A 23,516-nucleotide genomic window follows, 5' to 3' on the forward strand; every position below is an offset into this window, starting at 1 on the left:
AAAAAAAATTAACTTGAGCTGAGATGAGTAGAGAGTCTTTTGGACCAAGGTATGAATATCTGGAAGGCAAAGAAACTCTTTCTGGACTATATTACACCAAAATAACTAGTTCTAGATAGGAGAGGAATTTTAGTATCTTAAAAGTCATGAGTGCATTTTGCATATCTTAGTTAACAGAGACTCTGGGTGGGAAAAGCAGGTGTTCTTCTAAGACATTTTGCTTCCAGAAAAACTGTCTTCCTGGGCACACTGGGAGGGCTTGCTCACTCTACAGGGCCCTGCCAGTCTGATCTGATCAAATAGGGCACGGGAAAGAATTTGGCAAAACATTATTCTGATGGATTGGTGTCATAATGCCATCACCTGTTTAGCAGTTAATTTCACTGTTCCAGTCTTCCTAGAAATAATTTTCTAGCCTAAGGAATATGTTATTCCATTTCCCAAAGTCCTTATAGTTTTCATCGTCACCTGGAAATCCACACATTAAAAACTGCTTAAATCCCAAGGGAAAACTGGCGTTGAACTGAATGGTTTTCATTTTTCCAATTTATTTATTTTTTGGTCACTGCCTACAGAAGTTTTGAGTTTAAGTGAATATTGCCAAAACAAAATGTGCAGATGCTCAAATCTTTGCAGGATTTATAGTATTATATAGGGACTGTTTTATAGCCCATTACAATAAAATGAGTTGGATTTATTACATGCCAAACAACAACAACAAAAATCACAAGTTGGAGAATAATTAGCTGGAATAGACATTTATTTTATCCTTTTACCAGCAAAAAAAAATTGTAATTTTATGCTCCAGAAAAACTCATTCTTAAATTTTACATCTGAGTTTGCTTTGCCAAACTCATATTGTTTTTAAGTAAATGATAAAATGTGCTCTTGAGACCTCCATCCTATAAAGGACTTGAGAATTCCGGTTAATATGAGTCTACTGTTCATGTTTGTTCTTGTGTATTTTTGTAAGCTACAGAACAAAATGGGCTGACCATCTTTTTTAATGCCCAATTACCTCCAGTCTTTCTTTTTGTCCACTCTCTATCGAAGTTCTCCTTCTGAGACAGGTTTTATGATACATATTGCAAAGTAGACAACAAATAAGTCATTGCACTTTAAGAGCTAGCATTTGAAAGAGCAGTATATGACATCCAGCTTCCAGACAATATCCTTGGCCCCAAGCAAGAGACAGAAAATTTTCCTGTGGTCTGAGCACTCACCTGAAACGCTTGTGACACTGTGTGCTCCCAATAAAAAGTGGCTGCACCAGGCTGGGCGCGGTGGCTCACGCCTGTAACTCCAGCACTTTGGGAAGTTGAGGCGGGCAGATCACAAGGTCAAGAGATTGAGACTATCCTGGACAATACGGTGAAACCTCTTCTCTACTAAAAATACAAAAATGAGTTGGGCGTGGTGGCATGCACCTGTAATCCCAGCTACTCTGGATGCTGAGGCAGTAGAATCACTTGAACCCAGGAGGCAGAAGTTGCAGTGAGCCGAGATCACACCACTGCACTCCAGCCTGGTGACAGAATGAGACTCATCTCAAAAAAAAAAAAAAAAAAATAATAATAATAATAAAATAAATAAATAAATAAATAAAAGGGTAGCTGCTCCATTCTTCTTTCTCCTATCACAGCTCAGTGATACCATTATAATGTTATGCTTCCCTTTAGGGATCATGTATTCTAAGAGCACTGATGGCTTATTATTACTCTTTCCATATACTACATGGTGCCTCCCTGAAGACCCTATCCACAGGTATAATGCCCACAAACCCCATTGCTATTGGAAAACTCTGAATCTTCAGTGGCATTTAATACAATTCATCAAACACTCCTTACTATTATGTATTGGAGAGTGCCTTTTTCTTAAACAATACCAAAAAGAAAAAAATGCAAGTATTTTACCACATTATTTTGTTAATAAGCCCAATTATGGTTAAATTTGAGATAGAAGTATCATAGAAGGAGGTGGTTGAAGAATACCCCAAATGCAGAACACACACACCCACCCCCCAACACACACACACACACTGATACAGGGTGAATTTCTCTTCCAGCACTTTCCTTTTTTCATACATCTAGAATTTTCCTTACCATGAGTGGTAAACTTTCAGGAAAATTCAGAAATACTGTTTTAGTATTACATAATGAATTTTCAATTTTTCAGTTACAAATATTTTAACCACCTCCATTACTAATGCGTGATCTGCAGGTATATGTCAGCAAGTCGGTATCTCAGAGAAGCTGTCTTGGCTCTGAGTGACTCCAGACATGAAAGGCATTAGGAAAGGCGACATAGCTCTGTACTCTGGGCTTGAGATGTCATATCAGATATTATTTTCTGCTTACATTTTTATAGTAGAAGATCGATTATCATTTACCCAGATTTTATCTCTATCTATAAATTGGCAATGACTTTTTTAGTTATGCAATTATATTTTACTAAGGAAAGCATTTAATAATTCTACTGAAAATAATTTAACCAAGATGTCACCTTTGTCAGCAAGCAAACTCTCCCTTTCTTCTATTCATTTAGTCAGTTAGTTTATTTAATTTATTCCTCTCCTTGGAATAGAATATAAAAATTCAACACTGATTATTTCCTACTAGGTGCTTGACTGTATATGAGGTTCAAGGAAACAGTCAGTATTAAAGGGGATTAAAGAATTGGGGCTGAAGGAAGGAGGGAAGACGTCTCTTCTCCCAGAAACAGAGTGGAAATAAGCCATCATTCTCAGCAAACTAATACAGGAACAGAAAATCAAACACTGCATGTTCTCACTTATAAGTGTGAGTTGAACAATGAGAACACATGGACACAGGAAGGGGAATATCACACACTGGGGTCTTTCAGGGGGTGGAGGGCAAGGGGAGGAGAGCATTAGGACAAATACCTAATGTATGTTGGGCTTAAAACCTAGATGACGAGTTGATAGGTGCAGCAAACCACCATGGTACATATATACCTATGTAACAAACCTGCACGATCTGCACATGTAGCCTAGAACTTAAAGTAAAATTAAAAATAAAATAAATTAGTTTTGAAAAGAATATGCACATATCATATGTGCAAAGAATATTTGACCAAGCACTGAGAGCTGCTAATCAACTTCAACACTCCTGCCTTCAGGGTAGTTGGTTAAACTTAGTGAAATAATTTATTTATGTTGAAATAACTTTTGGTATCAAAAGAGTAAGGCATTGATTTGAGATAACATTTTGCTGAAAATACGTATGTACCTCTTTGGATGAAAATTACTGAAATAAAAAAAGAAAAACTCTAAGAAAATTAATACCAACTTTTTTTTTCTTTTTTCTTTTTTTTTTTCCCAGACACAGTCTTGCTGTGTCGCCCAGGCTGGAGTACAGTGGCACAATCTTGGCTCACTGCAACCCCAGCCTCCCAGGTTCAAGCGAATCTCCTGCCCCAACCCCCCGATTAGCTGGAAATATAGCAAGACTTCTAAAAATACTTTTTGGCATTAATTATTGAGGAAACAGGATCAAGCTATTGTTTCTGCTGGCAACATGCACACATCTTATGACTAGAGGTGAACTTAATCAATTCAGGTAACCAATTTGTTAAAGATTTGTAACACAAACCTATGTTGTGTGTGAAGAAACTGACTGCACAGCAGAGTTAAAAGAGCTGATCATATAGCTTCATCACAGACATGAAACAGGCCTGACTGCATGAAATACAATGTCACATAGTCCAGTCCTGAAACAGTAGTTGCCTGCTTCCCACGTGCAGGTTCAAGTTTCTGAGATAGAGTATAGTCTCAATGTTAAAATAACAATTGTAATGATTAACAACCTCTAGGTAGTGGTGTGGACGTCTTTCTACATACACATACAGGATATTAACCTTCACACTTCAAACCAGTCCAGCAAGCACAAACAATACATTGAGGAAAGGAGAATTATTGGGAAAATAGATCCACATAGGAGGTTGGCACCAGCCTCAGGGAAAATGGCTTGTTGTAAATACTGAGTCATGAATGCCACCGTTTCTGTATCATTATGCTCTATTTCTGGTGACCTAGACAGTCTGAGAAAATGGTGACCAGAATAGGTGCTTGTAGGATATAAGTCATAATGTGCTACAAGGTAGAAATTATCAACAAAATCATGGCCGGGCACGGTGGCTCACACCTGTAATCCTAGATCTTTGGGAGGCCGAGGCAGGTGACTCACTTGAGGTCAGGAGTTCGAGACCAGCCTGGCCAATATGGTGAAATCCCATCTCTACTAAAAATACAGAAAAAAAAAAATTAGCTGGGCATAGTGGCGGGCACCTATAATCCCAGCTACTCGGGAGGCTGAGGCGGGATAATTGCTGGAACCCAGGAGGCGGAGGTTGCAGTGAGCTGAGATAGCTCCATTGTACTCTAGCCTGGGTGACAAGAGTGAGACTCCATCTCAAAACAAAACAAAACAAAAAAAAGAAGTTTGCACCCCGGTCAGAGGTCTCTTGGTCTCCTGGTCTCCTTGGTTATTATTGGGCTACATATAAAGAAAAACTTTCCCTTTAAAGTAACTCAACCTTTCTGAAAAGCCAACCCTCAAACTCATTCATGTAATAAACATTATGCTGTTTAATCCTTTCTGGTATTTAATGCCCAAAATTTATTTACTTACTGAAAAGAGCAATATAAAACAATCTAATTAACAATACCTGGTAAAATACTTTAAAGCTGGTCATGTTTTTCTTACCCTCCTTCTTTTCTCATGATAGCAATTACAAATGAGCCCAAGACAGACCAAAGTTGTAATAATTTCTTGTTAGTTTGTTTGTTCTGTTTTGTCTTCAAATGACAAATAAAACTAGAAAAGTATTTAAACTTAGATATTATAAAGTTTTGCAGTTCATCCTGTAGATCTTGCTATTTGATTTGGTTCTTTATTCTCAACAATGAAAGTGTCTTTCTCATGCAAAATGATCCATGGAAATGTGGCAATCTTGTATATACAGTGAATATGGGAATGTGATTAGTTTTCATTAGAACATCAATAGCTTCTTTAAATCTTCAAAACATGTTTAGACTAGCCTGCTTTATTAACTTGGCAATGAATTTTTTTAGCAGTCTTCAGCAGTCTTGAAGTAAACACATGATTTTTATAGTCTAGCAAAATTATATTGGAAACAACCAGGAATACTTGAAGTGGCATAAGCACAAAAGAGTATTATATTTAAAATCTTTATCAAATGTTTAACAAATCGCTTCATAAAACTTCAGTATTTCAGCACAATGACAAATATACACATATATTCTATACTAAAGCCTTGTAACTATCAATAAGTAAAAACCAAATTGACTGTGAGATTACTAGGGATGAGTTTAATGCAGGGTTTCTCAACCTGGGCACTAACAACATTCCGAGACAAATAATTCTATGTTGTAAAGGTTGCCCTTGTACTTTCAGATGCTTAGCAGCCAGACCAGTCTCTACTCACTCATTGCCAATGGTGTCTCTTACTCCCACCCCAAGCTGTGGTAACCAACAATGTCTCTGGTTGCAAAATATCTCCTCAGGGGCAAAAATCACTTGAGGCTCAGAACCACTGGTTCAGTATAATACAAAATAGGAGTTTTGTTTGTTTTTTCTTAATCTTTCATGATAGGGTTTAAAATTGCATTTAAGAAACTATATGGGCTCTATCATTTCAAAATTACAGCGGTAAATATAAATGGCATTGAATTTTTTAAATATGGGATATTAGAATCGAATTGATAAAGAAAATACTAGATAACGGCAGATATATAGTGGAAAAACCTTAAAGTAAATTCAACACATTTTTGAGAAGTCTTGTGTTGAAGAGCTTATCACATTTAGTAACAAACGTGAACTACAAATTCTAAACACTGGTTTTGATGGTGGACCTCATGGTACCAAAGGATGGGCTGCCAACCTCTTATCAAAGCAAATTTTAGAGTACAGAGGGAGAATTCAGGTGATACTAAAACAACAAAAACCAAACAAAAGTGCTATTTTGGTAATTCGTGACTTCTGAGAGTTGGCTTGTAGGGAAATGGAGCTTGGTAGAGAGGATAGTGGAAGAAAGCTAAGAAGATGCCTGGTCATTTTGTACCCACTTGCTCATTAACAGGTAAATGAATTGAAAGCTGAGGGAAGAGAAGCACATGTTCTTTTTTATCTTTTTTTTTATTATTATACTTTAAGTTCTAGGGTACATGTGCATAACATGCAGGTTTGTTACATATGTATACTTGTGCCGTGTTGGTGTGCTGCATCCATCAACTCGTCAGTACCCATCAATTCATTATTTATGTCAGGTATAACCCCAATGCAATCCCTCCCCCCTTCCCACTCCCCATGATAGGCCCCGGTGTGTGATGTTCCCCTTCCCAAGTGCAAGTGATCTCATTGTTCAGTTCCCACCTATGAGTGAGAACATGTGGTGTGTAGTTTTCAGTTCTGGTGATAGTTTGCTAAGAATGATGGTTTCCAGCTGCATCCATGTCCCTACAAAGGACGCAAACTCATCCTTTTTTATGGCTGCATAGTATTCCATGGTGTATATGTGCCACATTTTCTTAATCCAGTCTGTCACAGATGGACATTTGGGTTGATTCCAAGTCTTTGCTATTGTGAATAGTGCCGCAATAAACATACGTGTGCATGTGTCTTTGTAGTAGAATAATTTATAATCCTTTGGGTATATACCCAGTAGTGGGATGGCTGGGTCATATGGTACCTCTAGTTCTAGATCCTTGAGGAATCGCCATACTGTTTTCCACAATGGTTAACCTAGTTTACAATCCCACCAACAGTGTAAAAGTGTTCCTGTTTCTCCATATCCTCTCCAACACCTGTTGTTTCCTGACTTTTTAATGATTGCCATTCTAACTGGTGTGAGATGGTATCTCATTGTGGTTTTGATTTGCATTTCTCTGATGGCCAGTGATGATGAGCATTTTTTCATGTGTCTGTTGGCTGTATGAATGTCTTCTTTAGAGAAATGTCTGTTCATATCCTTTGCCCACTTTTTGATGGGGTTGTTTGTTTTTTTGTTGTATATTTGTTTGAGTTCTTTGTAGATTCTGGATATTAGCCCTTTGTCAGATGAGTAGATTGCAAAAATTTTCTCCCATTCTGTAGGTTGCCTGTTCACTCTGATGGTAGTTTCTTTTGCTGTGCAGAAGCTCTTTAGCTTAATGAGATCCCATTTGTCAATTTTGGCTTTTGCTGCCGTTGCTTTTGGTGTTTTAGACATGAAGTCCTTGCCCATGCCTACGTCCTCAGTGGTACTACCTAGATTTTCTTCTAGGGTTTTTATGGTATTAGGTCTAACATTTAAGTCTCTAATCCATCTTAAATTAATCTTCATATAAGGAGTAAGGAAAGGATCCAGTTTCAGCTTTCTACTTATGGCTAGCCAATTTTCCCAGCACCATTTATTAAATAGGGAATCCTTTCCCCATTTCTTGTTTTTCTCAGGTTTGTCAAAGATCAGATGGCTGTAGATGTGTGGTATTATTTCTGAGGACTCTGTTCTGTTCCATTGGTCTATATCTCTGTTTTGGTACCAGTACCATGCTGTTTTGGTTACTGTAGCCTTGTAGTCTAGTTTGAAGTCAGGTAGCGTGACGCCTCCAGCTTTGTCCTTTTGACTTAGGATTGTCTTGGCAATGCGGGCTCTTTTTGGTTCCATATGAACGTTAAAGCAGTTTTTTCCAATTCTGTGAAGAAACTCATTGGTAGCTTGATGGGGATGGCATTGAATCTATAAATAACCTTGGGCAGTATGGCCATTTTCACGATATTGATTCTTCCTATCCATGAGCATGGTATGTTCTTCCATTTGTTTGTGTCCTCTTTGATTTCACTGAGCAGTGATTTGTAGTTCTCCTTGAAGAGGTCCTTGACATCCCTTGTAAATTGGATTCCTAGGTATTTGATTCTCTTTGAAGCAATTGTGAATGGAAGTTCATTCCTGATTTGGCTCTCTGCTTGTGTGTTACTGGTGTATAAGAATGCTTGTGATTTTTGCACATTAATTTTGTATCCTGAGACTTTGCTGAAGTTGCTTATCAGCTTAAGGAGATTTCGGGCTGAGACGATGGGGTTTTCTAAATATACAGTCATGTCATCTGCAAACAGGGACAACTTGACTTCTTCTTTTCCTAACTGAATACCCTTGATTTCTTTCTCTTGCCTGATTGCCCAAGCCAGAACTTCCAACACTATGTTGAATAGGAGTGGTGAGAGAGGGCCTCCCTGTCTTGTGCCAGTTTTCAAAGGGAATTTTTCCAGTTTTTGCCCATTCAGTATGATATTAGCTGTGGGTTTGTCATAAATAGCTCTTATTATTTTGAGGTATGTTCCATCAATACCGAATTTATTGAGCGTTTTTAGCATGAAGGGCTGTTGAATTTTGTCCAAAGCCTTTTCTGCATCTATTGAGATAATCATGTGGTTCTTGTCTTTGGTTCTGTTTATATGCTGGATTACGTTTATTGATTTGCGAATGTTGAACCAGCCTTGCATCCCAGGGATGAAGCCCACTTGATCATGGTGGATAAGCTTCTGGATGTGCTGCTGAATCCGGTTTGCCAGTATTTTATTGAGGATTTTTGCATCGATGTTCATCAGGGATATTGGTCTAAAATTCTCTTTTTTTGTTGTGTCTCTGCCAGGCTTTGGTATCAGGATGATGTTGGCCTCATAAAAAGAGTTAGGGAGGATTCCCCCTTTTTCTATTGATTGGAATAGTTTCAGAAGGAATGGTACCAGCTCCTCCTTGTACCTCTGATAGAATTCAGCTGTGAATCCATCTGGTCCTGGACTTTTTTTGGTTGGTAGGCTATTAATTGTTGCCTCAATTTCAGAGCCTGCTGTTGGTCTATTCAGGGATTCAACTTCTCCCTGGTTTAGTCTTGGGAGAGTGTAAGTGTCCGGGAAATTATCCATTTCTTCTAGATTTTCTAGTTGATTTGCGTAGAGGTGTTTATAGTATTCTCTGATGGTAGTTTGTATTTCTGTGGGGTCGGTGGTGATATCTTCTTTATCATTTTTTATTGCGTCTATTTGATTCCTCTCTCTTTTCTTCTTTATTAGTCTTGCTAGCGGTCTGTCAATTTTGTTGATCTTTTCAAAAAACCAACTCCTGGATTCATTGATTTTTTGGAGGGTTTTTTGTGTCTCTATCTCCTTCAGTTCTGCTCTGATCTTAGTTATTTCTTGCCTTCTGCTAGCTTTTGAATGTGTTTGCTCTTGCCTCTCTAGTTCTTTTAATTGTGATGTTAGAGTGTCAATTTTAGATCTTTCCTGCTTTCTCTTGTGGGCATTTAGTGCTATAAATTTCCCTCTACACACTGCTTTAAATGTGTCCCAGAGATTCTGGTATGTTGTATCTTTGTTCTCATTGGTTTCAAAGAACATCTTTATTTCTGCTTTCATTTCGTTATGTACCCAGTAGTCATTCAGGAGCAGGTTATTCAGTTTTCATGTAGTTGAGCGGTTTTGATTGAGTTTCTTAGTCCTGAGTTCTAGTTTGATTGCACTGTGGTCTGAGAGACAGTTTGTTATAATTTATGTTCCTTTACATTTGCTGAGGAGTGCTTTACTTCCAATTATGTGGTCAATTTTGGAATAAGTGCGATGTGGTGCTGAGAAGAATGTATATTCTGTTGATTTGGGGTGGAGAGTTCTATAGATGTCTATTAGGTCCGCTTGGTGCAGAGATGAGTTCAATTCCTGGATATCCTTGTGAACTTTCTGTCTCGTTGATCTGTCTAATGTTGACAGTGGAGTGTTGAAGTCTCCCATTATTATTGTATGGGAGTCTAAGTCTCTTTGTAAGTCTCTAAGGACTTGCTTTATGAATCTGGGTGCTCCTGTATTGGGTGCATATATATTTAGGAGAGTTAGCTCTTCCTGTTGAATTGATCCCTTTACCATTATGTAATGGCCTTCTTTGTCTCTTTTGATCTTTGATGGTTTAAAGTCTGCTTTATCAGAGACTAGGATTGCAACCCCTGCTTTTTTTTGTTCTCCATTTGCTTGGTAGATCTTCCTCCATCCCTTTATTTTGAGCCTATGTATGTCTCTGCATGTGAGATGGGTCTCCTGAATACAGCAGACTGATGGGTCTTGATTCTTTATCCAGTTTGCCAGTCTGTGTCTTTTAATTGGAGCATTTAGTCCACTTACATTTAGGTTAATATTGTTATGTGTGAACTTGATCCTGCCATTATGATATTAACTGGTTATTTTGCTCATTAGTTGATGCAGTTTCTTCCTAGCCTCGATGGTCTTTACATTTTGGCATGTTTTTGCAATGGCTGGTACCGTTGTTCCTTTCCATGTTTAGGGCTTCCTTCAGGGTCTCTTGTAAGGCAGGCCTGGTGGTGACAAAATCTCTCAGCATTTGCTTATCTGTAAAGGATTTTATTTCTCCTTCACTTATGAAACTTAGTTTGGCTGGATATGAAATTCTGGGTTTAAAATTCTTTTCTTTAAGAACATTGAATATTGGCCCCCACTCTCTTCTGGCTTGTAGAGTTTCTGCCGAGAGATCTGCTGTTAATCTGATGGGCTTCCCTTTTCTGGTAACCCGACCTTTCTCTCTGGCTGTCCTTAAGATTTTTTCCTTGATTTCAACTTTGGTGAATCTGGCAATTATGTGTCTTGGAGTTGCTCTTCTGGAGGAGTATCTTTGTGGCGTTCTCTGTATTTCCTGAATTTGAATGTTGGCCTGCCCTACTAGGTTGGGGAAGTTCTCCTGGATGATATCCTGAAGAGTGTTTTCCAACTTGGTTCCATTTTGCCCCTCACTTTCAGGCACCCCAATCAGACGTAGATTTGGTCTTTTTACATAATCCCATACTTCTTGCAGGCTTTGTTCATTTCTTTTTCTTCTTTTTTCTTTTGGTTTCTCTTCTCGAGAAGCGCATGTTCTTACATTCTTGACATCGCAACTACATTTTATAAATGTAATGCTATTGCAGATGAATGTGATCTCATGTTCTTTTCTGGCCCAATGCCCAGCACAGTGTTCTGCATAGAATTCAGTGCTCAATAAATGTTCAGTAATTATGGTAAACAGGAGAACCTAACTAACAACAGCATAATTTCCCACTTAAAGAATTCTAGATAGGAAATGCAATGTCCATGACAGTGAATAAAGCAATGTTTCATCAAATCCATGTGCCACTGATATTCAGAGATAGGATGTAATCTCATTACCATAAACAAAAATTAAAGAAAGAGGACGAGGTGGAGGCAGTGCTCTAACTCCCTTCCTCATGATTTACTTTAAGGAGAACATACCACTAACTTTGCAACAGTCAGATATTACTAGACTTCATCTGCAACTTTCTGAAAGGAGAAATATTCACTAAGCTTTTCTTTTTCGTGCTAATGGAAATGGGAAACAAAAAGGTAGGCTCACGGTACCTGCTATGGCAAGCTTGTATGCTTGCTAAACATTTTGGCTACTTGAAATTAGTTTATGTAAAATTAAAAATGGAGTCAGTGGAATGTAGGTTGGGATCCTAGACTTGCCCAGCAGCTTCCTAGAACCTAAGCTAGACACTGAGAACCAAGAAGAAACAGCATACCTAGCAGATATATTACTGAGCTGGAGTTACTTCTGAAAGTTAATTAGAAAAGATAATTTACAAGCAAAACCTGGAAGACTGCATAGAAAGAAATTTCACAGGATTTCATATGTGCTTCAAGAACCAATGGTTTTCCTTTGCAATTACCAGAAAAATCCCAAATCCATTCTATGATCTAGAAGGTCTGCATTCTTCCACCTCTTTTTCTAAAAGCTTTCCACTGTTTTCACTATTCTTCAACCATTTCATCTTTCTTGCTACTTATCTTCCATCTTCAAGACTTTGTGTTCACCATCCTTCTTCCCAGAAAGCTTCTGTCTTCAAATTTTCTCCATCTAGTGCCCACTCATCATCATCTAATGCTCTCCTAGGTCAGATGGTACTGCTCAAAGGAAATTTCTTCACCTTCTCTTTCTAGCTAACATTTTCACTAACCAAGATCAAAATGCCTCGTTGCTTACTTTCAACTCTATTATCTTGTTTTATTTTCTCCTAAAAACTGTCATTTGACATTTTTTTAATATTTACTTGATTACATATTTATTGTCAACATCCTTTTGCTGGAATGTAAGGTCTACTGAGTAAGACTGTTTTTTTTTTTCAATCTCACTGACCACTCAGAATTATTTTTGATGCTACATGTTCTTGATGTTTAAAAGAAACTTGAAACCGTAACTTTCACTAGTGTGGGGAGAAGGAAAGATCTCTTGTCTGTATTACTATTATTCCTCGTTAAACGATTATCTGGGGTAAAAATGAACAAGTAATACATGAAGAGAAAAGTGTTTTTGATCAAGTAATATTAGTCTTGACTCATATAGATATAGTTTGAGAATTGCCTTCTCATGTTATGGCCTCAGGCCCAGGTGAGCCTCCCCCAAAGGCAACAGAACTATTACCCAGAGTTTTTATGAACAATGAAACTATTTTCACTTTTCTACAAGGGAAAGGGGCAATAGGGGAACTGAGTTTCAGTAACCTCTGAGCTACCATCATGAGAATTTGTGTAACCTACAAGAGGTCTCCCCTCCCTTAGTCCCTAAAAAAATATGATTTAAGAAGTAGCTTCTTTTCGCTTTGATCAGGAGAGACAACTAGGCAAAATCTAGCACATGTAAGTCATTTTAGACGGTGAAGGAGAATAAAACAGTTGTGGTACAATTAAAATGCTTTTGAAATTTAGACACTAAATATTTAAAAGTCAGACCTAGAGGTACTTAATTTCATAGAAATTATCTGCTGTGTTGCGAAATTTTCAGCAGTCTGCTAGTAAGCAGATGGGAGTATAAATTGAATCTCTAGCCAGGCCTCTGCAATTCACAAAGATGAACAGCAAAGTTTGTTGCAATTGCAGGCAGATAGCTGAGGAATTAGAAGGCCACACTGGCTTGTGAAAACAGACCACAACAATAAGAACTGTGATAAAAACTCTGAAAGAATCTTTATACTTCAAACTATATACTCTGAAATCAAGCACATTGCCTTCATGGCCAGACAAACATATCTTCAACAAAAGGGATTCTGGGGCTTGTGGGAGAAGAAGATAGTCGGTGAAAGAGAAATATATCAGAATGATGGTGTGGAATTGAAAGGGAAAACAATGTGAACAGCTGTAGGATACGGCTTTACACAAGCAGCTGGAAGGGAGTGTAAGGATGTCTGAGAAGCTCTAGTATCTTCTAATCAGCCATGGGAGAGAGGGAGGCAAGAACGTTATACATTCTCTGTGTGAATGAAAGCTTAAGTCTTGATGAAAGCTGTGCCTCCACAAGGGCTTTGAACAAAAGATGAAGGGAAGCTAAGCAAACTGTTTGAAGACTCCAAGTTGAAATTTCAGTTGAATAATTTATTTCTCAGCAACATTTCATATTCAATTACTCCATGTATAGCTAAATGACTGGGTTTGGGCCATTATACTAGTAATCAAAACTCTTCTTAGAACACTTGTCCTGACAGCTGTACTTTTCTACCAAAGGCTTCATCCCGGGAATATAGCAAATTAGTCAAATCAAATTAACAAGCATTTATCGAGTGACTCTAGCCCCCAAATTCCTGGAGAGCTGAAGCCATCTCTCATTTTGTTTGTTAGTTTATTCTCACAGTAGGTAAGATGTAGTAGGCATTTATTATACAACTGTTAATTGAATGAACAAATGGATTAATTAATTTTCATTGCCAATCCATGTGCTTTCCAGATTTACATCTCCTTTAATTAGATGAATTTCCCTTTGTGGCTCTGGAGCTATGACCACAGAGACACACTAAAATTGAGGCAAGACCATTTGGCAATTTCTCACTCTTTTTCAGTAGCATGTTTTTGCAGCTAAGAAGAAATTTAAAGGCGTCTATCAAGAGCAGCAGCAATTGTTAGAGCATTTAGATGCACAGCATACCAAAAAGAAAAAAATAATCACTTCTAAGAAAGCTCTGACCTGAAAATATGGATGGATTCACTGACCTGGTATTAAATTAACTAATGAGAAGTTCATCAGCCTCTGGGCCCAAGCTATGGGTCAGGAGGAGGAGCACAATCACTCATTTCATTAATTACTTAATTAACCTTTAAGACCAGAATTTTTGGTGAGATTCTCCTGAAATTTGAAGAACTTTATTATTATTATTATTTTTCAAAATGAAACTGGCTCTCAGTCATGTGGTTACTCAAAAGGAAAGGGAAAATTTTTAGGTTCACCATGGGTACTTTTAAAAATGGTGCCCATTAAAGGTCATACTATTGACACAATTTTCCAGGGCTGGTTTCAGTTTTCCCACTGAGTGGTAATTAGGTCATTGGGCCAGTCCCTCTCTTGACTGACCAGTATGGTTTCACCAGATCTGCTTCTAAATACAGTCTTTTGTAGGAATTGTTAGTCACTATCAGCTTTCCCCTGAGTTAATTTGCCTCTCCTTCAAGGTGCCAAAAGCACCTCTCTGGAAACTTAAGTTTTCCACGTGTTATAGAAGAAGGATACGCTAATCCACCCTGCCACAGTCTGAATTTTCTACAGTCCTGATTGAGTTGAAGTAGCAGTAGATCATTTATTTTGTGGCCCTTGGACTCCAGAAGCAGCCACGGGCTTGGCAAGCATTATTTTTATGTGAACAGCCATCTCCTGGGAACTAAGAGATCTGCCTCCTGGTTGGTTGTTTCACCCCTGTTTTCTTTGATGAGTTACATTTCTTCACTTAAAGTTAAAAGAGCTCCTTTCTCAGGACAGTTGCCTGAGCTCACACAGGAAGGTGACTGGGCCAGATTCCAGTAAAGAAATGGTTATTCCTGAGAACATAGTCTACGTAGATTGAATCCAATTGAATTGAAATCACCCCCAGAAAGTTTTGTAGTGTAACAAGTCAAGGGAATTAATATCACTCCCTGCCATACAAATTGGTTGAGTTGTGGCAGAGTGCGGAGATTAGAGGGTTAGATGCTCCTCCTTAACATTGCTGTTGGTTCCCTATGTTCATCCAAATCTAGAAAAAACTAAATCTTTGATATCTAGAAAATATTAAATCCTTAATAGAGGGAACACAGGACCATACACCAGAGGACTTGGATTTTAGGTATGTCTAGTTCACACCATTCATAGCACAAAGACTTTTAAGTTCCTAACATACACTAAGTGTTGAAATATCCCTTAGTGCTCCATCCTCATAGTTAAAATGGCCAGATGTAAAGAACAAATAATGCAGTTTTGTGAAAAGGCTTTGCAAATTAAAACAGCCGTTCTGAAATTGGGGTCCATGGTGCCTAAGCCACTTTGAGTTGTCTGAGAAATCAAAATGATTCTTTATGATTCTTTATGATAACACCAACAGCATTTGCCTTTCCCCTGTGTTAACATTTGTATTGATGGCACAAAAACAATACTGGCATCTTAAGTGTGAATCAAGTCAGTGGCATTAAAGATAGCCAATTTCATTTAAATCTTTAAGGAAGTAATAACAATCATTAATTTTATTAAATCTGGATTTGGCATACATATCTTTTGAAATAATCTATGTGATAAAATGGGAGGCACTTATAAAGTACTTTGACTGAGATCGAGACCATCCTGGCTAACACGGTGAAACCCCGTCTCTACAAAAAATTACAAAAAACTAGCCGGGCGAGGTGGCGGGCGCCTGTAGTCCCAGCTACTCGGGAGGCTGAGGCGGGAGAATGGCGGGAACCCGGGAGGCGGAGCTTGCAGTGAGCTGAGATCGGGCCACTGCACCCCAGCCCCGGCGACAGAGCAAGACTCCGTCTCAAAAAAAAAAAAAAAAAAAAAAAGTACTTTGACTACCTACAGAGAGGGAAAATTACAGCTGTACAATTCTCTGAGTTGTCAGCTTAACTAATCACTTTTTAAATATAAACATCATTTTTACTTGAAAGAAAAGCTAACAAATTATGATTATTCAGAGTTGGGTATCTGGCAGACAATTTTTCAAAAATGAATGAAGTAAACCTGTCACTTTAAGGAAAACAACTGGTAGCACTTGTTGTCCATGATGAAATATAAGCTGTCAAGCAAATATGAGCATTTTGAAAACCTTGTTTCAGTCACCATGCGCATAGTTTCCGAATATTTCAAGACTTTTTTTTTTGGCATGATTGGTGCTAAGAGTAACAGAGGTGATTGTGTAATATAATGAAACCTGTCCATGTTCAGAAGATACACATGACTTCGTGAACTATTATTCTTCAAATAACTGATGCAGGATGTTACAAAATCATGCAAGACTAAAAGACTCATCTGATAGATTTTTAATGTACCAGAGTACAAAAAGCCTATTGATACATCACAACTAAACTTTAAAGATACTAACTTTGAGGAAGTTTTGGTATAACATCAAAGAAGAACTATCCAGAATCATCTGACAGAGTTATTAAATTATTCTCCCCTTTACAAATGCACATATTTATACATCCATATTTTCCTTCTATAATTCAACTGAAACAAACTGTAGACACAGACAAATTTCAGAAGCAGACATGAGCATTCAGTTTTCTTCTTTTAAACCAGACATTAAAGTGGAAAACAATGCCATCTTTCTCTCTCTCTTTAAAAAAAATAGTCATTTTCATGAAAATATATTAGTCTTACATGTAAATATTTATTCTTTCTGTTGTAAGTGTATTAATAATTTTTTTAAAGTACTCACTTTTAATTCCTTTTTGTTTTTTGGCAAAAAAACAGAATTCCATAAACTAATATTGATGCACAAATGAGCAAAAAGCAATAATTGGCAATAGATGACATCTTATATCTGCATTTGAAGATTTTATGATAGTCAAAAATAAACATAAAAATGTGCTTTCATATTTTCTTTTTTTTAGTTATCATATTTATTATTATTATTATTATACTTTAAGTTCTAGGGTACATGTGCATAACGAGTTGATGGGTGCTGACAAGTTGATGGGTGTAGCACACCAACATGGCACAAGTATACATATGTAACAAACTCACTTTTAATTTCTAATGTAATACATATTTTACTAGACAGCACCCCAATAAACAAAAAGCCCTTGGGTCACAGTGGTTTTTTAGAGAGTAAGGGGGCTTCGGGACCAAAATGTTTGAGAAACACTGCTTTAATATGATGTGTTTCTGCTTCTGCTCCCTGCTGGTGTTAATAGCTTAAGACAAGATACTGAAGGATCCAGATACTCTAACATTTGCTGCTCTCTGGGATCTTCTGGAGGCTATCTGTCCAGGTACTCAGAGCTGTTGCACTAGTTCATGATTTATCAGGTTCACCACTCTAGACCTAGTAATAAAAATTAGAATTACTGGTCATCTGTTTTCAAAATCTTGTCTTACTGATTTTCCCAGTTTCAAGTGGATTATCATCCCATTTTTTTTAATCCTGTTGGTTTCTTAATAACAATTACATATTGTTTTGTAAAGGGCAAGGGATATTCATTGTAATCCATCAAAACCAAAGCCAGTTTACCTTGACAGCTACTGAGGTGATCACTTTTGTTAGGAGTGCTTTCTTCTACCTCTGAAAAGCTTTCCTCTTTGGAAGCCATCAAATTGTCCCCAAGCAATGATGTATAAATCTTAAACATTAGAGCTTCAGGATGTTCTGAGAAGATTTACATTCATAGTGTTCCATGTTCAACAAGTGGAGGTTTAATTACAATTCAGCTTTATAGAAACAAAATTGTTTTTGTGCCTGGATCTATCTTATTGTGGTCAATTAGCTTAGAACCATAAATAATAAGCTTAGTTGAAAAGTTAAACACTAACCACAGTGTGCCATTGCCTCACTCTAACTGTGTTGCAGACCTAGACAGCACAAGATCCCATACCTAAGGATGTCCATTTAATCCTTACAATATCTCCCCCTCTCCTAAAATAGGCATTGTTATCTCAGTTTTATAGATGGCAAAACAGAGGCTCATTCCATGAGAAATTTGCACAGCCAAGATTAAAAATGGGATTTGTGTAACTTCAATTTTTTTTCTTTTTTCTTTTTTTTTTGAGACAGAGTCTTGCTGTATTGCTCAGGCTTGAGTGCACTGGCTCACTGGAGCCTTCAAGCAATCCTCCCACCTCAGCCTCCTGAGTAGCTGGACTACAGGTGCATACCACCACATCTGTCTAATATTTGTACTTTTTGTAGAGACAGAGTTTTTCTATGTAGTTCACACTGGTCTGGAACTCCTGGGCTCAAGCAATCCACCTGCCTTGGCCTCCCAAAGTGCTGGGATGATAGGTGTGAGCCACCATGCCTGGCTTTTGTGTGACTTCAGATTGATAAGCTCTGTAGGTAACATGGCAAGGATAGACTAGAACACGGAACTATTTCAGATAGTTAGGAAGTTATTGCATTGCCCCAGTGATGACATTTTCTTTCTTTCTTTCTCTGCTCTTGAAGAATGATTCAAAAGTTTTCCAACTGTTTGCCTGCTACAACTTCTCATAAATAAAAGATCAGTAGAGTCAAAGAGTATTTGTTCCGAATGACTCTCAATTAAGGTGTTTCCTATTTACTATTGATATATCAATAACCCCTGAATCATGGCTAATCAAATAACTATAGGTGTTTGATTGAGAGCTGTGGTTTTGCATTTCAGAAATCAGCACTCGATGCATTTTTCTTACTAAAGCCATCTCAGTCTTCATGGTTTGATTCTTTATTTTCTTCTTTGTTTCAAGATCATAAATGGAAGCCTGAGGAGCAAAAACCCAAGGATGTGCTTGGACCTTCACTGAGAGGTGATCTCTGACCACTGGATCACTTTCTTCTACAGGTAAAAAGTAGATGGCTGGGCACTGTGGCTCATGCCTGTAATCCCAGCACTTTGGGAGGCCCAGGCGGGTGGATCACTCGAGGTCTGGAGTTCGAGACCAGTCTGGCCAACATAGTGATACCCCATCTCTACTAAAAATACAAAAAAATTTTAGCTGGACATTGTGGGACGCACCTGTAATCCCAGTTACTTGGGAGGCTGAGGCAGGAGAATCACTTTAACTCAGGAGGCAGAAGTTGCAGTGAGCCAAGATGGTGCCCCTGCACTACAGCCTGAGCAACAGAATGAGCCTATGTCTCAAAAAAAAAAAAAAAAAAAAAAAAGTAATCTAATATGGGCCTAATCCTAGATGTGGAAAGCAGATTTTGATATAATGAAAGAGCTCATCCCATTTTTCATTCTTATACTATAATCATGTGTGATTTTGTAATTCCATTCACTGAAAAAATAATCACTTTGCAAAAATGCCTATAGAAGAGAACACAAGCATTTCTGAGTTTAAAGTTTAGATTTCAAGATTTAGCAAATATTTCTGGTCACACATAAAGTTGTCCATCATTTCTGAAACATGCTCATCTTGCTCTACTGCATAAGACCCTCCCGGATTTCTCTCTACATTCAGAGTAAAGTTGCTATTTTTGCATCTTAGCCAAGAGGCTAGGTATTCCTGCCCATGTCTACTCTCCAGCCACAGGTCTCCCTGAGACTAAGGTTGTCTCTTTCTAGCCATGATGAAGCATTTGTAGTTGTGTAGATACATATTCTTCTGATAGTGCTCATCCTACTTGCTTTTCTTGGGATCATCTCCCTCCTCCCAGTTTTGTCTTTCTGGTGACACACACTGGTGTTTTTGAGACTCACCTCAAGTGCCACCTACTGATGGGTAAAACCAAGACTGGAACTCAGGAAAGCCCTTAATGGTTTTCATTTTTTAATTTAATTATTTGGTATTTTTCTGACAAACATCCTATGCTCACCTAGCCCCACACTAAGAAGAGCACATATCTTCTGGCCAGCTATTACTGTACTTAAATATTCTTCCATCAGAGTCCTTCCAATACTGGTATGTTGACATCCATGTTTCCCTTGTAAATTTATAAACCCCTCATTGAAAAAGGCCCATTTTGATTTTTGTATCTTGGGCAAATATCACAATGTTAGGGGCATATTACATACTTAATAAATATCTGTTGAACAAAGACATAGATTTCCTTTAGTTCAAAGACTTTTACTTCTGCTTAAATTTACAAAATGCACATTAAATCAGTATCCCGACTGATTTAAGAAGGTAAAACAAATGCCAGCATGGATCGCAGAAATCTTAACCTGTGATCACTGAAGGAACTGATTTTTCAGGATTAGTTGATACAAATTGTATGGTCTGAAGGATGCATGGGATTTAGAAACTAAATATTGTTATCTTAATTCCAGTTATATTTGAAACTGAGTCAACTTGTGATTTTAGTAGCACAGCTAATAAAGAGAGCATTGTTATAGGAACTGTATTTTCTGCACAAATGCAAACTTTTTTGTATTTTAACTAAACTGTGTGATGTTTCATGCTGAAGAAGTTACCTAGTCCAATGTTTGGGGAAAAAACAGATACTTGGCAAATATATCTTGAATTATTAATGAATATATGAAAAGAGAAGAAATTCAGTTCACTTCTCTGATTTTACAGATGATAAAATTGAAGCCCAGGTAGTTGCAGAACAATGACAGGTAATCAATCATCATGGCTCCTGGGTCAATATCTACCTTTCTGTAGATATAATAGATACTATAAAATGTAAGGATTTTAGATGGATAGAGCGCACAGTCAGGGACATAAAACCTCATTGCGGGATAAGAAACACTGATCATAAACCCAATATGTACATTACATTTTACTGTGTGCTGTGAATAAAGAAAAGAAATGAATAAGCCGGAGTGTCCCATGAGGTGAGTACAGTCTCATAGAGGAAGTATTTGTAGTTCAGTATGATGTATGAAGTGTTAGGGGGCACAAGTGAGAAAGCAACTCCACCTGAGGTAAGAGAAGGGAGAAGGGAAAGCTACAGGGAAGAGGTGACATTGGATACATCTCCTGAAGTAGGCATGTTCCAAGCTCAAGAGATGAGGAATGACATTTCAGGCTGAAGACACAATTGCAGCTCATCCGAAGTGATAAACCCATATAGCAAAGGGGTTCCCTCTGCAGTAACAGAACCAAAGATGACCTTAGCTGCGGGACATGACTACCCAAATGAAGAAAAATGAAAAGTTGCTTTTCAAGCCATCCCAGAGTGGGAAGCCAACATGCCAGGAGCCTCAGAAGAATAAGAGACAAAGAAAGAGAGACGTACCCTTTCCTGTGGCAAAAGCACTATATGCTGACACATCTTGGTTCTGCCAGATTGATTTTTGCATAGGTTGTCTTTGCCATTTGTGTGTGTGTGTGTGTGTGTGTGTGTGTGTATACTTTTCTTTTCTTTTTTTATTATACTTTAAGTTCTAGGGTACATGTGCATAACGTGCAGGTTTGTTACATATGTATACTTGTGCCATGTTGGTGTGCTGCACCCATCAACTCATCAGCACCCATCAATTCATCATTTATATCAGGTATAACTCCCAATGCAATCTCTCCCCACTCCCCGCTCCCCATGATAGGCCCCAGTGTGTGATGTTCCCCTTCCCGAGTGCAAGTGATCTCATGGTTCAGTTCCCACCTATGAGTGAGAACATGCGGTGTTTGGTTTTCTGTTCTTGCGATAGTTTGCTAAGAATGATGGTTTCCAGCTGCATCCATGTCCCTACAAAGGACGCAAACTCGTCCTTTTTTATGGCTGCATAGTATTCCATGGTGTATATGTGCCACATTTTCTTAATCCAGTCTGTCACAGATGGACATTTGGGTTGATTCCAAGTCTTTGCTATTGTGAATAGTGCCGCAATAAACATAGGTGTGCATGTGTCTTTACAGCAGCATGATTTATAATCCTTTTTCTTTTTGAGAGAGAGTCTTGCTCTGTCGCCCAGGCTGGAGTGCACTGGTATGGTCTTTGCTCACTGCAACCTCCGCCTCCTGGGTTCAAGCGATTCTCCTGTCTTAGCCTCCTGAGTAGCTGGGACTACAGGTGCGTGCCACCATGCCTGGCTAATTTTTTTCTTTTTTCGTATTTTTAGTAGAGACAGAGTTTCACCATGTTAGCAGGTGGTCTTGATCTCCTGACCTCGTGATCTTCCCGCCTTGGCTTCCCAAGTGCTGAGATTATAGGCATGAGCCACCGCACCCAGGCTGTATATTAATATTTTAATACACAGCAAGTATCTTTTTTATTCCAAGGGATTTAAAAAAGGTGATTTTAGTGATGTCAGTGCATTCTAATGCCAAAATTTATGTTTCACTGCAGCCTCAGGTAGAGAAACATCACACTGGTGTGGGTTGCTCTCTAGACTTGATAATATCTAATGTTGGAAGAAGTTTAAAAATCTTGAGCTGAGAAAGGCATCAAAGAACCAATATTGTGTATTGACTCTAGGGAAGTAAACTCTTGGATTCCAGTCTCACCAATGCCTCCATCTCTAGAACTCCATCCTTCACTAAAAGTGAGGACTGCTAAGTAAACTGTCTCAATGAACACTTATTGAGAAAGAATTCACCTTCACCTCCCTGCTTCACCCCGCCCTGCTCAGTTTCCTAATAACCACGAGGAAGTATGAGGTTACACAGTCTGAGGGATAGGAGGACTAAATGATAGGTTAGGATTAAAATAAAGACTCAAATGGAAATTAAAATGAAGGGAACAGACATCTGAGACATGTAAGAAAATGACTTAGATTTCTGGAGGAAAGAGAGAGTTATTTAACAAAACATCCAGGATATTAGCAAGAAGATTCCACGGGTTTTCCATTCATCATCATCATCATCATCATCATCATCATCATCATCATCATGGAGCACTGCACAGTGTTTCAAGCCTCATAAGTAGATTCCCAAAGCATCAGTCAAGACCCACTACTGTTAGCTGTGCAACCATTCAATTCCTTAGGCTTTCTAAGCCTCAATTTCCTCATCTATAAAGTGTGGAAAATAATAGTACCTAACTCAACAGGTTTTAGGAGAATTCAGTAAGATAATGCACATAAACTTTAGCATCGTACATGCCCACAGAACAGACTCTCAATAAATTCGACAGTCATCATCATCACCACAAAAAAATTTAAAAACTCAAACCTGACTACCAATTTTGTCTAGTACTAGGCAATCCAAGGAGAGATTCATCATCTATCTCAGATCAGACATCTTGCGAACGGTCATTAAGTAGGTGCATGGGTCTAAACAATGAACTGAACTGCTTTTTCAAACACAGAGATGATTGTATGCCCCAAAGTGTTTCTTAAATTTTCTACAAAATGCCAAAGAAAGGCATTTTTTTTTCTTAGTACAACATTATAGCCTTGGTACTTTGAGTAACTAAAGAGGTTGTTTTTGTTTTGTCCCCTCTACCTTGCTTGAATTAAAAAATTAAAAAAACTCTAATACACTATTCTTCTCGGGCAAACTCCAGCCAGACAGATATTTGCCATTCCATTATTGTTTTAAAGTGTTAGCCCCAGACACATAAGCATTGTTGGAATGCAATGGAAAAAAAAATGTTTTAAATCTCAAATGGGGTAATAAACTGCAGC

The 23,516-nt window shown here is 38.0% G+C and overlaps 1 long non-coding RNA gene across 1 annotated transcript in view; it reads right to left on the reverse strand.

Annotated features, from left to right (window-relative positions):
- Positions 1-23,516, reverse strand: part of LOC117066608 — a 615,645-nt gene that overhangs the window by 591,820 nt on the left and 309 nt on the right. The gene's annotated exons all lie outside the window — the stretch shown is intronic.

Source organism: Trachypithecus francoisi, unplaced genomic scaffold (genome assembly GCF_009764315.1).
Source record: "Trachypithecus francoisi isolate TF-2019V2 unplaced genomic scaffold, Tfra_2.0 Lachesis_group20, whole genome shotgun sequence".
Classification (NCBI taxonomy): Eukaryota; Metazoa; Chordata; class Mammalia; order Primates; family Cercopithecidae; genus Trachypithecus; species Trachypithecus francoisi.